The sequence below is a fragment of the Protopterus annectens genome, chromosome 7.part0, assembly GCF_019279795.1.
Source record: "Protopterus annectens isolate FY-2018-M chromosome 7.part0, PAN1.0, whole genome shotgun sequence".
Classification (NCBI taxonomy): domain Eukaryota; kingdom Metazoa; phylum Chordata; order Ceratodontiformes; family Protopteridae; genus Protopterus; species Protopterus annectens.
In genome coordinates, this window is record NC_056739.1 from 31,440,529 (window position 1) to 31,452,956 (window position 12,428).

Sequence of the window (12,428 nt, forward strand, 5' to 3'; positions counted from 1 at the left end):
CTTATAGAAAAAAGTTTTGTGAGCATAGACACAAGGCAGATGAACGTGTATGTGAATAGATTGCTGAACTAAGCGCTTATTTTCATAGGTGAGTGAGTGGATGTCAGGTCACCACTTTTGAAGGGCTGGAAGACCTTTTAGTGAGGGAACAAGCCCTTCGAACTTTGCATGAGGACATGAGAATCTGGTTAACTGATAGACAATGCAATGCTGCAGATGAGTTGGGGAAGAAAGGAGACCTATATTTAGCAAGCAGGGCATCACTGCACAGGAAAAAAACACCCAGTGCTGCTCATGGGTCTAAGGGAACCCATGGTGGGCAGCCCAGCCCAGACTGCCCCAACAGAGTCTTCCAGTAGTAGGGGAAACCACTAGTCCAGGTACATGTCCAGGACCAAGCAGACTGCACATTTGCAGCCAGGACTGGTGAGGTGGTTACTTCAGGGAGGGAACTACCCTGTAGCGGTGAGACTGAAGGTGAACCAGAGCTGCTTGTAGGTACTGATATTTCCTTGAACAGAGTGACTGCAAGGGCAGAGGTCAGTGGTAGTAGTAGTACCCAGGCTGATAGTGAGGCACCACTGTCAGAGGATGTCAGACTTCCTGTTGAAGGAGAGCTGGGAAGGGTTACAAAGAGAGAGTTGAGACAGGCTCAGCTCTCAGACCCTACATTACAAGGCCTGAGGGAGGTAGCTAGTGAGGCATCTGATTCTCAAGGGAAGGGGGAATCTGTATACTGGGACAAAGGGTTACTGTATACAGAGTGGACCCCTGAGGGATGGGTAGAGGGTGAGAGAATACAGCAGTTGGTAGTGCCCAGAGCCTACCATCTGGCACTTCTAGCCATAGCCCATGATATTCCCTTTCCAGGTCATATGGGCATAAAACATACAAAGAGACATATTATGCATAACTATTATTGGCCTGGGATTTAAAGAGATGTAGCAGGGTACTTCAGGACATGTGAGCAGTGCCAAAAGGTAGGCAAGGCAGGAGACAAGGTGAAAGCTCCTTAGATGCCTTTGCCTGTGATTGAGGACCTATTTCAGAGGGTAGCTATGGATATTGTGGGGCCTCTGATTACTGCAAGTTCTACAGGGAAAAGGTATATCCTAGTGGTGGTAGATTATGCTACCAGATACCCTGAAACAGTGTTTCTGTCCTCCATTGAGGCAGAAAAGGTGGCAAATGCTTTGTTAGAGATTTTCAGCAGGGTAGGTTTCCCAAAAGAAATACTGACAGTGTTGCTAATTTCATGTCAGGCCTGCTGGCTTGTCTGTGGAAGCACTGTGTGATGAAGCACCTAAAGACAACCCCCTACTATCCCTAGACTTATGGTCTTGTTGAGAGGTTAAACACTACACTCAAGATGATGCTACGGGCATTTGCAGACCAGTTCAAGAGGGAGTGGGACAAATGTTTGCCCCGTCTGCTATTTGCTTACAGGGAGGTGCCCCAGGAATTCACAAGTTTTTCACCATTTGAGTTGTTGCATGGGCATAGGATGAGGAGACCTCTTGATTTGATTTGAGATGAGTGGGAGGGTGAGTGTGAATCTCACAAGGAGTCTGTTGTTGCATATGTCCTAAACCTCAGGACAAGGCTCAGGGAACTCATGGGCTTGGCCCAGGGGAACCTGGCAGAAGCCCAACAACAGAAAAAGGTCTGGTATGACAGGAATGCTCAAGCTAGAGAGTATGCTGTAGGGCAGCAGGTAATGGTTTTCATCCCTGTCAGACACAACAAGCTACAAGCAGCTTGGGAGAGACCCTACAAGGTGGTAAGGAAGGTCAGTGATGTTAACTACATGGTAGAACTGCTAGGCAAGAGGCAGGGGCACAAATTGTACCATGTTAACATGATGAAACCTTGCCATGGTAGGGAGGGCCTTGTGGTGCGTATTTGCATTGGATTGCAGGAGGAGTCTGAGGGGGATCTGGTGACTGATCTCTTCAGTGAGGCTTGGACTGATACCTCAGTGGAAGGGGTAGCAATGTCCCAGCAGTTATCCCCTACCCAGGTTTGAGAAATTCAAGCAGTGTTACAGGAGTCTGGGGTCATGTTCCCTGGGAAACCAGGGTGCATCCACCTGGTGCAGCACCATGTGCATACAGCACCCCAAAGGCCTATTAAGCAGGCCTCTTATAGAGTGCCTGAGAGAGTCAAACAGACTCTGATGGAGGAGATACAAGAAATGTTGGAATTAGGGGTAATTCAGGATTCCAGCAGGTCCTGGGCATCCACAGTGGTGCTGGTACTAAAGAAGGATGACAGCAGCAGGTTCTGTGTGGACTACAGGAAATGAAATAGTCACACAGAGTCAGATGCTTACCCCATGCCTAGGACAGATGAGGCCCTAGAGCAGCTGGGTGGGGCTAAGTATCTTACAACCATCGAGCTTACCAAGGGTTACTGGCAGGTGCCCTTGACTCCCAGTGCTAGAGAGAAGTCAGCCTTTGTGACTCCTTTTGGCTTGTATGAGTTCACAAAGATGCCCTTTGGGATGAAGAATGCCACAGTGACTTAATAGAGGATGGTAGATCATATCCTAACAAGAGCAGGAGATTTTGCCCTTGGTTACCTAGACGATATTGCAATCTACAGCCATTCCTGGCAGGAGCACCTTCAGCATATCAGGAAGGTGCTGGGCAGACTACAGAGGGCAAGGTTGACCATTATGCCCAGCAGGTGTCAGGTGGGTATGGCAGAGGTCTCCTACTTGGGACATGGAGTGATGAGTGGTAAGATCATGCCAGAACCTGCCAAAGTGGAAGCCATTCAGTCATGGCCTGCACCTGTTACCAAAAAGCAGGTGAGGGCATTCTTAGGGACAGCAGGGTAATACAGAAAGGTCATCCCCAATTATAGTGCCATAGCTGCTCCCCTCACAGATCTGACAAGGAAAAACAGGCCAGATAAGGTAGTGTGGACCCCAGCATGTGAGCAGGCATCACAGAAGCTTAAAGAAGCTTTGGGAGGACCCCTGTGTTAGGCAGTCCAGACTACAGTAAAGAATTTGTTGTGCAGGTGGATGCTTTAAACCATGGGGCAGGGACTATACTTAGCCAGCTTTCTTCAGATGGAGAAGAGCACCCAGTGGTATATCTCAGTTGTAGGCTTCAACCCAGGGAGGAATGCTATGCAGCTGTAGAAAAGTAATGCCTAGCCATAATATGGGCACTGCAGAAACTTCAGCCTTATCTGTATGGCAGGACATTCACTGTAGTTACAGACCACAATCCCTTAACATGGCTACATCAAGCCAGCCAGCAAAACGCCAAGTTACTAAAGTGGAGCCTAGGGTTGCAAGCATGTGATATGACAGTGCAGCACTGGTGTCAGAACCATGGCCTTAAGCTCAATGCCAAAAAATGTGTCATCATCCCCTTTGGGAAAAACCCAATTCCCATGAATTACCACATTGATGGTAGTCCACTGAACACAGAAGGTATTGTAAGAGCTCTTGGAACACAGGTTGACAGCAAACTCTCTTTTGACCACTACATTGCTACTGTGGTCAGAAAGTCCTTCTATGTGGCACATCTCATTATTAAGGGTTTTGCATCCAGGAAGAAAGAGGTCATTGTCTCCCTCTACTCTTCCCTCATTAGGCCAGTCATTGAGTACAATGCCCCATTTGGCGTGCACCTCACTAGACACCTGCAACAACTGAAGAGGCTGCAAAAGTACCTCACGAAGAAGATCCTAGGCCTTAAACACTTGTCCTATATGGACAGACTCAAAAAAACCCAGCTATTCACTGTCTTATATCGTCTACTTAGAGGCGATCTCTGCTTGACTTACAAAGCCATGTCTGACCCAGCTCTGTCAGAAATGCTACATCTAAAGAAATCCCAATCCCTCCACACCACAAGCTCCAGAGACCTCAACCTCATTACCACAATCAACAGAACATGCTGGAGGGACAGGTTCATAACCCAGAGACTGCCCATGCTATGGAATAGACTTCCCATACATGTCAAATAGAGCACCTCACTGGCCCTCTTCAAGAGAAATCTTGATGAGTGGATGGGAAATAGAAAATTCACCCCGGGGATCACTCCAGTGGTTCTACTTGACAGAGGCACTGGGAACTAAGGTCAGGTGGCACGATGCCAGGGTAATCCTGTGGGCTAGGCTTATAAAAGCTCCAGGGCCATTAGCACAGTACACACCTATGAACCTATGAAGCTAAAAGTCTTGGTCTGTGTTCAACATTGAGAAATATTTAGTGTTTGACATGCAAAAACACTTTCATTGTCTGCAGTCGGTACTGTTCTCTTTTAAGCCAGTTATTTTTAAGGACTGTGAATCAGTGCAAACTCTTATTTCTCATGGCTTTGCTGTAGTCACCATACTGTTGTCCCAGCCTGTATGTTAAATCTATCTGATGATACCATCTAAAGCTTCCTACTCTGTCTTATCTCTTGGAACAACAGGAATTCTTCTCAAAGCCTTTATACAGGAACAGTATGGAGAGAAGTAATAATCTCTTGGAAAAAAAACTAAACTATACAATGAATTTGTTTGATCACATTCAGCTGTGCACAAGCAAATAAACAAAGAATATTGTTCTGATTAGGAATACTTTTAACAGCAACAATCTTAAGTAACAGCCTGAATTTTCTATGTTTGTGGTTACATGTCAGCATAATCCGCACTAAAGGTTTCAATTTATGGCATAAATAAGTCAACAGTGTATGTGTAGAATCAGAAAATAGTGGAGGCAAGTTGAAATTTTTGAAAACAGTTTCTGAAATTATGTTATAGTCTTCCCCTGTATCTAACGTGAAAATTAAATTTGTACCTTGTACTTTTAACTTTACTGAGGAGCAAGCTTTATCAGTGCTATGATGTTATAGTCTTCCCCTGTATCTAATGTGAAAATTAAATGTGTACCTTGTACTTTTAACTTTACTGAGGTGCAAGCTTTATCAGTGCTATTAACAGCATCTGTATTGCCATATTTAGGCATTTCAGTTGCATCAATGAACATTACAGAGTTAAAGTTTTCATCAGCTTCCACATCGTGTAATTATTTTATTATATGTTAGTTCTGTGTTAACACATTTGTTTAAATGACCAAAAGTAGCGCACAGTCTATGCTTTTGTCTACTGAAATGTTAGGACTCAAAATAGTTTAAAAAAGACCAAAACTGAAAGACAAGAATGAATATCAAACATTACTCTTCTTTGAACTTGATTTTTGAAGGAGAGAAAGCTCCCCTGCACCTCCAATGGGAGGGGTAAAACCCTAATACCCCCAAACCTATAGATACTAACTGTGAGATCACTATATCTCTGAGAAAAGGGGATATTCTGAGAAATGGAAATCTTCACATTCCAGGACTCTACCTTGCAAGTCCCATCACTTTAGATGGTTACCTGTCTTATTGTTTAAAAGTTTTACAGTGTCTTTTCTTTTATATGTAACTAATCTTAGGGCACATACTAAAGTCAGAGCATCAGGATTACTTTCAACTGTATGTTTGTGTTCTGACACCAGCTTGAATTTACCTCGGGAATATTTTTTAGGTCTTCTACCTTTATCTCATTGAAATGCCAAAGATCACATAGTGGAAGTTTTAAAAGGATAATTGTGAGGTGGAGTTCAGCGAAGAGTTAAGACAGGCACTGGGTGGCAGTGAAGAGTTACGGAATAGCTGGGTAACTACAGCAGAGCTGGTAAGGGAGACAGCTAGAAAGGTGCTTGGTTTGACATCTGGATAGAGGAAAGAGGACAAGGAGACCTGGTGGGGAATGAGAAGTACAGGAGAGTATAAAGAGAAAGAGACAGGTGAAAATCAAGTGGGATCTTAAGAGAGATGAAGAAAGTAGACAGGATGCCTGAGGAGTGGAGAAGAAGTGTTTTGGTACATATTTTTAAGAATAAGGGTAATGTGCAGAGCTGCAATAACTACAGAGAGATAACATTGATCAGTCACAGCATGAAGTTATGGGAAAGAGTAGTGGAAGCTAGGTTAAGAAGGGAGATGATGATTAGTGATCAGCAGTATGGTTTCATGCTGGGAAAGAGCACTACAGATGCAATGCTTGCTCTGAGGGTGTTGATGGAGAAGTACAGAGGAGGTCAGAAGGAGATGCATTGTGTCTTTGTGGACCTAGAGAAAGTATATGACAGGGTGCCTAGACAGGAATTGTGGAATTGTATGAGGAAGTCAGGAGTGTCAGAGAAGTATTTAAGAGTGGTACAGGATATGTATGAGGGTAGTGTGATAGTGGTGAGGTCTGCAGTAGGAGTGACAAATGCGTTCAAGGTTGAGTTGGGATTACATCAAGGATCAGCTCTGAGCCCTTTCTTATTTGCAATAGTGATGGACAGCTTGACAGACAAGATCAGACAGGAGTCCCCGTGGACTATGATGTTTGCGGATGACATTGTGATCTGTAGTGAGAGTAGGGAACAGGTGGAGGAGACCCTGGAGAGGTGGAGATATGCTCTAGAGAGAAGAGGAATGAAAGTCAGCAGGACTAAGAGAGAATATATGTGTGTGAATGAGAGGGAGGATAGAGGAATGGTGAGGATGCAGGGAGTAGAGCTGGCAAAGGTGGATGAGTTTAAATACTTGGGGTCAATAGTTCAGAGTAACGGTGAGTGTGGAAGAGAGGTGATGGAGAGTACAGGCATGGTGTAGTGGGTGGAGAAGTGTGTCAGGAGTGATTTCTGACAGACTGGCACCAGTAGGAGTGAATGGGAAGGTCTACAAGAGGGTAGTGACACCATCTATGTTATATGGATTGGAGATGGTGGCATTGACAAAAAGACAGGAGTCAGAGCTGGAGGTGACAGAATTAAAGATGTTAAGATTTGCATTAGGTATGACAAGGATGAACAAGATTAGGAATTAGTACATTAGAGGGTCAGCTCAGATTGGACAGTTTGGAGACAAAGCCAGACAGGCGAGATTGCATTGGTTTGGACGTGTTGAGGAAGGATGCTGGGTATGTTGGGAAAAGGCTGTTAAGGATGGACCTGTCAGGTAAGAGGAAAAGGGGAAAGCTTAAGATAAGGTTTATGGATGTGGTGAGGGAGGACGTGCAGGTGGTTGGTGTGACACACCAAGATGCAGACGACAGGAAAAAATGGAAACAGATGAATTGCTGTGGTGACCCCTAATGGGAACAGCCAAAAGAAGAACTTTATCACATTGAAATCCAAGACTTCTTTACAAAACAAGCTGTATTTTATTATACACACTTCAAACATTTCATGCAACTCTCTCATTTGTAAATTAGTTAATTCACTCCCCTTGCATGTACCCAGCCCTTTTATTTCTACTGTTAGCTCAGACTCTCTCAGTGCTCTTTCTCTCAGTTCATCATTCAAAATGACACAAGAAGTTACAGCTCTTATTACTAAATCTGTTTTATATGCATTAACAGTTTTTTGCTCCTTGGTTTCTAGTAAAAATAAGCATCTAATGTTTTACCTTTACTTTGCCTCACAATGTGCATTCTGTGTACTTTTTAGCACTGACAGCTTGTCTTGAATACTTTCATAACTTTACTTTCATAACTTTGTAACCTAAAACATATAGGAAAGCAGCACATTTGATTCTTTCTGGGTCATCAGCTATTCCAGAGACACAGCTCAAAGTTTTCACTCCACACTTTCCATGTATAAGACAAACTGCCATCAATTTAGGAGAAATTATACAAAAGAATGTAAAAATGACTTATATGACATCTTCACCAGGTAGAAAAGCAAGGAAAGTGTGTGAAGTACATTAGGGCAACTAAGTGAAATCAAAAGTGTATAATGAGCAGGCAAGGAAGGTCCAGCTGTCACAAATCTGCACCTTATCCTGACATCATGTAATTCCTTCTGTTATAACAAAATTGCATATCAAGATGAGATAAAGAGATTAGACAGACCAGGTTAACACATCCAACTTCTAGCTTTATTAAGTACATACTGACTCCTTTGCACTATCACAAAATACTCTTTAACCAATTAAAATTACATTTATTTTTAAAAATTACAGTACCACTGTAATGTATGAGAAGTCCCTCTTTAATACTGACTACTTCACACTATTGCACTTTCCAGGTATATAACGTGCAAAACAAAATCTTAGACACACATCCCAAATAGTACAAGGCAGTATCATAGCAAGGGTGGGGTAAAGGGGACAACTGCCCCTGGTGCAAAGTGGTAGGGGCTGCAATCACAATTTCTTGCATTTTAATATTTTCTATTTGTACTGAAATGTTAGTACAGAAAGGCACTCCACTCCACCTTAACAAAGCAATTATTTTCTCTTCACGTGTAGACATGAGAGGTGGGGGGCAAGGGGTGGGGATGTAGAAAGTCGATGTCTTTTTTTTTTTTTTTTTTGGCTCTTCAATTGAAGAGCTGAGGTGGTGGGTAATACTTCGGTGACCTGTTTACCACAGGTGTTAATCTGAGCTCTGGGGGTGTCTGAATCCAGAGAAAACGACCTAAAAGTACTATTTAAAAAAAGGGAAAGTGTTTAAAGAAAGTAGAAAGCCAGCTAAAGTGTGTAATACACATCACACAATTAATACCCTGAATGGATTAGACATGGTAGGATACAAGCTGAAAGTGCAACAATCTATTTATATTTAGAACAGATAAGGAGCAAAATTAAATATTCTGAAAACAAAAACTTACGGCAGGAAATCTGAAGACTTTCAGTTAATAACCATAATATCAACCACTAAGTTCCCTTTGTCCAGCAACATAAACCCACCGAACAGTTAGCTGGTAACAGCATTCCAGGATTAATTCTTATTCCTAATTCTCCCGAAACAAGTTTTAGCTGCTCTACTGTAAAGTATAAAATAACTCAAACAGTACTAAATGACTTCACACATAACCATAATCCAGTATTGCCTACTATAAAGGATGGCATATATCAAACAGTACCAAATGATTCCACACAAAAAAGCATAATCCACTCATGCCTTACCATCAGTGTAAATGGATCACTTACTAACAAATTCTTGAGTTGCGTGCCCGCTGAGCATGGCAGTTGTTTAATCCAACAGCTCCATCACTGGGCTGTTGCTTTAATGAGGATTTAACAGATAAATCTCTTCACTTCAAAGTGAGAATTAAAATGATGCATGGCTTGGAAGTGTGCCGGAGTGTACCTGGATGGTCTTATAAAGAAGTGTGCTGGAGTGTACCTGGATGGTCTTATAAAGAATAATCAAGTAAGGAGGGCACAGGAAAAGCAGCACTGGATCCTGCACCAGTGGAGGGACAGAATGTAGAAATGGCCATCCTGTGACTAGAGGTAGGGCTACTAAAATGCTGCATCTTTGCAAAAAAAAAAAAACTGTGGGACTAATCTAAGAAATACTATATACGGAAGCAGGGGGAATAATAATGCTGCAAAGTACTGTGCATGGCTTGCTTGCTAGATAAACGAATATGGAATGTTGTGCCTGAAGAAAACATGTTAGAATATTAGGAATGAGAGAGGAACTAGAAGCCAAACATGCTTTAAAGTACATAGAATAGTGGACGTGTAGTATAACTGCAGTTATGGACTGGTCAGCATGCTGATCAAGCACATAGTGTAGATCATTTATCTGTGAGAGAAGAGAGGCCAGTCTGTGATGCTAAAATGCCCCAGTTACAGATTAAAGGAATAGCTAGTAAGAACAACAAGAGTCAAGGAAAGCTGGTAATGAGAAGACGTGAGGTCACGGTAGTAAATAGTTATTTCCTTCAGGTATATGCTATGAAAAAATCTAGCTCCTGATGGATGACATGTTAGACATCTGGAAGCAGCTGGGAAAATATAATACTTGGAAAGGTAGGATAAGGTGAATATAAAAGAGTGGCGAGAAAGAAGAGCTCAGATGGCAATGGGAGGTCGAAGAAAGCATGGACAAAAAGTCTAGGGAGAGGAACTATCTCTGGGAAGAAGTGTTGAAGTGCTGGGTATGATGAGAGTCTTGAGCAGAGTGGGTCTCGTTAAAGAGTTTTACACCAGACTAGTGCATAGTCACTACAGAATCTCAGTAATAGCACAAAACGAGTGAGATTAGACCTCATGTCAGTGGTGGTATGATACGGCAAATGCAGAGCCATTACATATGTGGTGGGCACGTGAAGAAAGTACACAGCTATGAGACAACAGCTAGGAGAATTGGGATCGGGTTGTTTCAGAAGGATCGTCCAGACTCATTGCAGTTCTGCCTGTCTGGAATTGAGGCGATACGTAAGAAATGGCCTAAAGGAGACATTTTGGAATTACAGATAATGCTGGGGAAGTCAGGAAGAACTTAGAGAGGGTGTGGAAAGAAGGCAACATAGTCAGATACATAAAAATGGGGGGCAAAAGCCTGGATGAAGAAGGGGGACTTGGGAATAAAGAGTGGATAGATAGAACTGGAAGAATTGATAGGGGTCACAACAGAAGAGGGCACAGAGGAAGTGAAAAATGGGGAAAGGGGCATATTAGTGACCATAAACTAAGGGAATATTTAAGAGATAACTGGAAACAAAGGAAAATGCAATAAATAGAATATAAGTAGATAAAAGTGAGAGGGAGCACTGCAAGAAAGTAGGAATTGTAAAATGTTTAACAAAAGTTAAAAGGGGGACTAGTGAGGAAGACTTTCTAATTAAATGATCCACTAAAAATTATGTTATTAATGCAATACGTTTAATGCTTTGGATAAAGTTTATGAGCTCTGCTTATGGAAGCTATGATGTAATGATGTGAGAAGAGGTTTAAAAATGTGAAAAACATAGAAAACAATAAAAATGTTAACAGTACTTATTAGCAAGTTATTTTCTACTCACAGACTCTTTATTGTTTTTTTGTTCTGAATTTCTTCGTCTCTCTTTCTTGAAACTTCTGTATGACTACATATCCAAACCCTTTTATTTCATATTCAGTCTCTCCTTTAATCAATGTCTCATCACTGCTACCTGCAAGCATTCAGCGATAACACCACACAGTATCCAAAACCTCATTGTTCCATAGTAAGAGATTGAAAAAAATACATTTCTCAAAAATTGTGACAACTGAACAATGTGGAATTGACATAATTTTCATATCTGGACTTTTTTCTGGGGCAAAAGCTGTAGAAAACTCCATTTACTGGGCTTCGTCTCTTGACTAAGGTGACTAAATTTGTCACAAGCCTCGTCACACCCTCTGAGAAGAATACAATTCATCCTGTACAGTCTGCTAAGCTCATCCTGTGTGCCAGAGACACTAACACCACCATCCCTGGCATTACCACAAATGCTGTTTCCCCTCAACTCCAGTCCTCCTTTCATTCACTTTAGTCCTGGCTAAAACTGTGGGCCTTCATCTCAATAATTCCAGAACCATATCAGTGCTCTTTCTACAGTGTGCTTCTTTCAAAAAAAAAAATAATTATGCCCTATTCACACTCAACCATTTTTGAGATCACCATTCTCTTATATTAATACCTCAATCTCTAGCATCACAATTGATTTAACTCCTATTAAAGAAGACAAATCTAATTCTTTTATTGTTATAACTGACAACCAACTGAAACTCAGTGTTCATGTAATGGATGTAGTAAGTTAAATGGTGATGAATAATCTACCTGTTCCTATGTACTTCCTCCACATCCTGACAAGGTTAAATTCTCCAGGCTACCACAAACTGGGACAGGCATATAACAGAATGCACAAAATTATTGCTGGCTGTCATAGCCATTCATATCCCAGCATGCTCCTTCACAACCGTGGCTAGTTAGAGTTTGGGCACAACCTGACCACAGCTCAGCTATGCCTTACTTACAAACTATTGTGCCACCACAGCTGTCCACCTTTAACTGGTATTATCAATTGGAGGTTCCCCATGAGTCTTAGAGAATTTATAACCCACCTTGTTGACACCCCTAAATTTTATAGCAATTATGAAAATTCCAGTTATACATTGGTAAACTTAGAAAAACACTTCCATCAAAAGTCAGGAACATATTTAACAAGCACAGTTTTGAATCTTTATTAACTGACCATATTTGCAGTTGCAGGATTCATAGTTATGGAGATGCTTAAGTAATGTTTTTAAAAACTATTAGTCTTCATTAAACAGCATTCATTTTTGTTTCTGATGTTATCTCTGACATATTTTACTGTGCATATTTTAATAACTCTGTCCCTATCATGCCCATATTACTTGTGTCCTACATTTATATAGCACATTTGAACGTTTTCTGAATTAACATCTCTCTCAATGTGTAGTAATATATATTTAGATATAAAACACAATTTTACTGTTGATAATATATACCTGTATATAGGTTATATTTACTCTTGAAGTGTGGACTAAGCAGACAAAGTTACACAATATCTTTATTCATGCTTTTTTTTTTGTTTGGCATTATGTATCTGGTTGCCTTGAGCCTGGTTCATGGTTGAAAATGATTCTGTGACCTACACACTA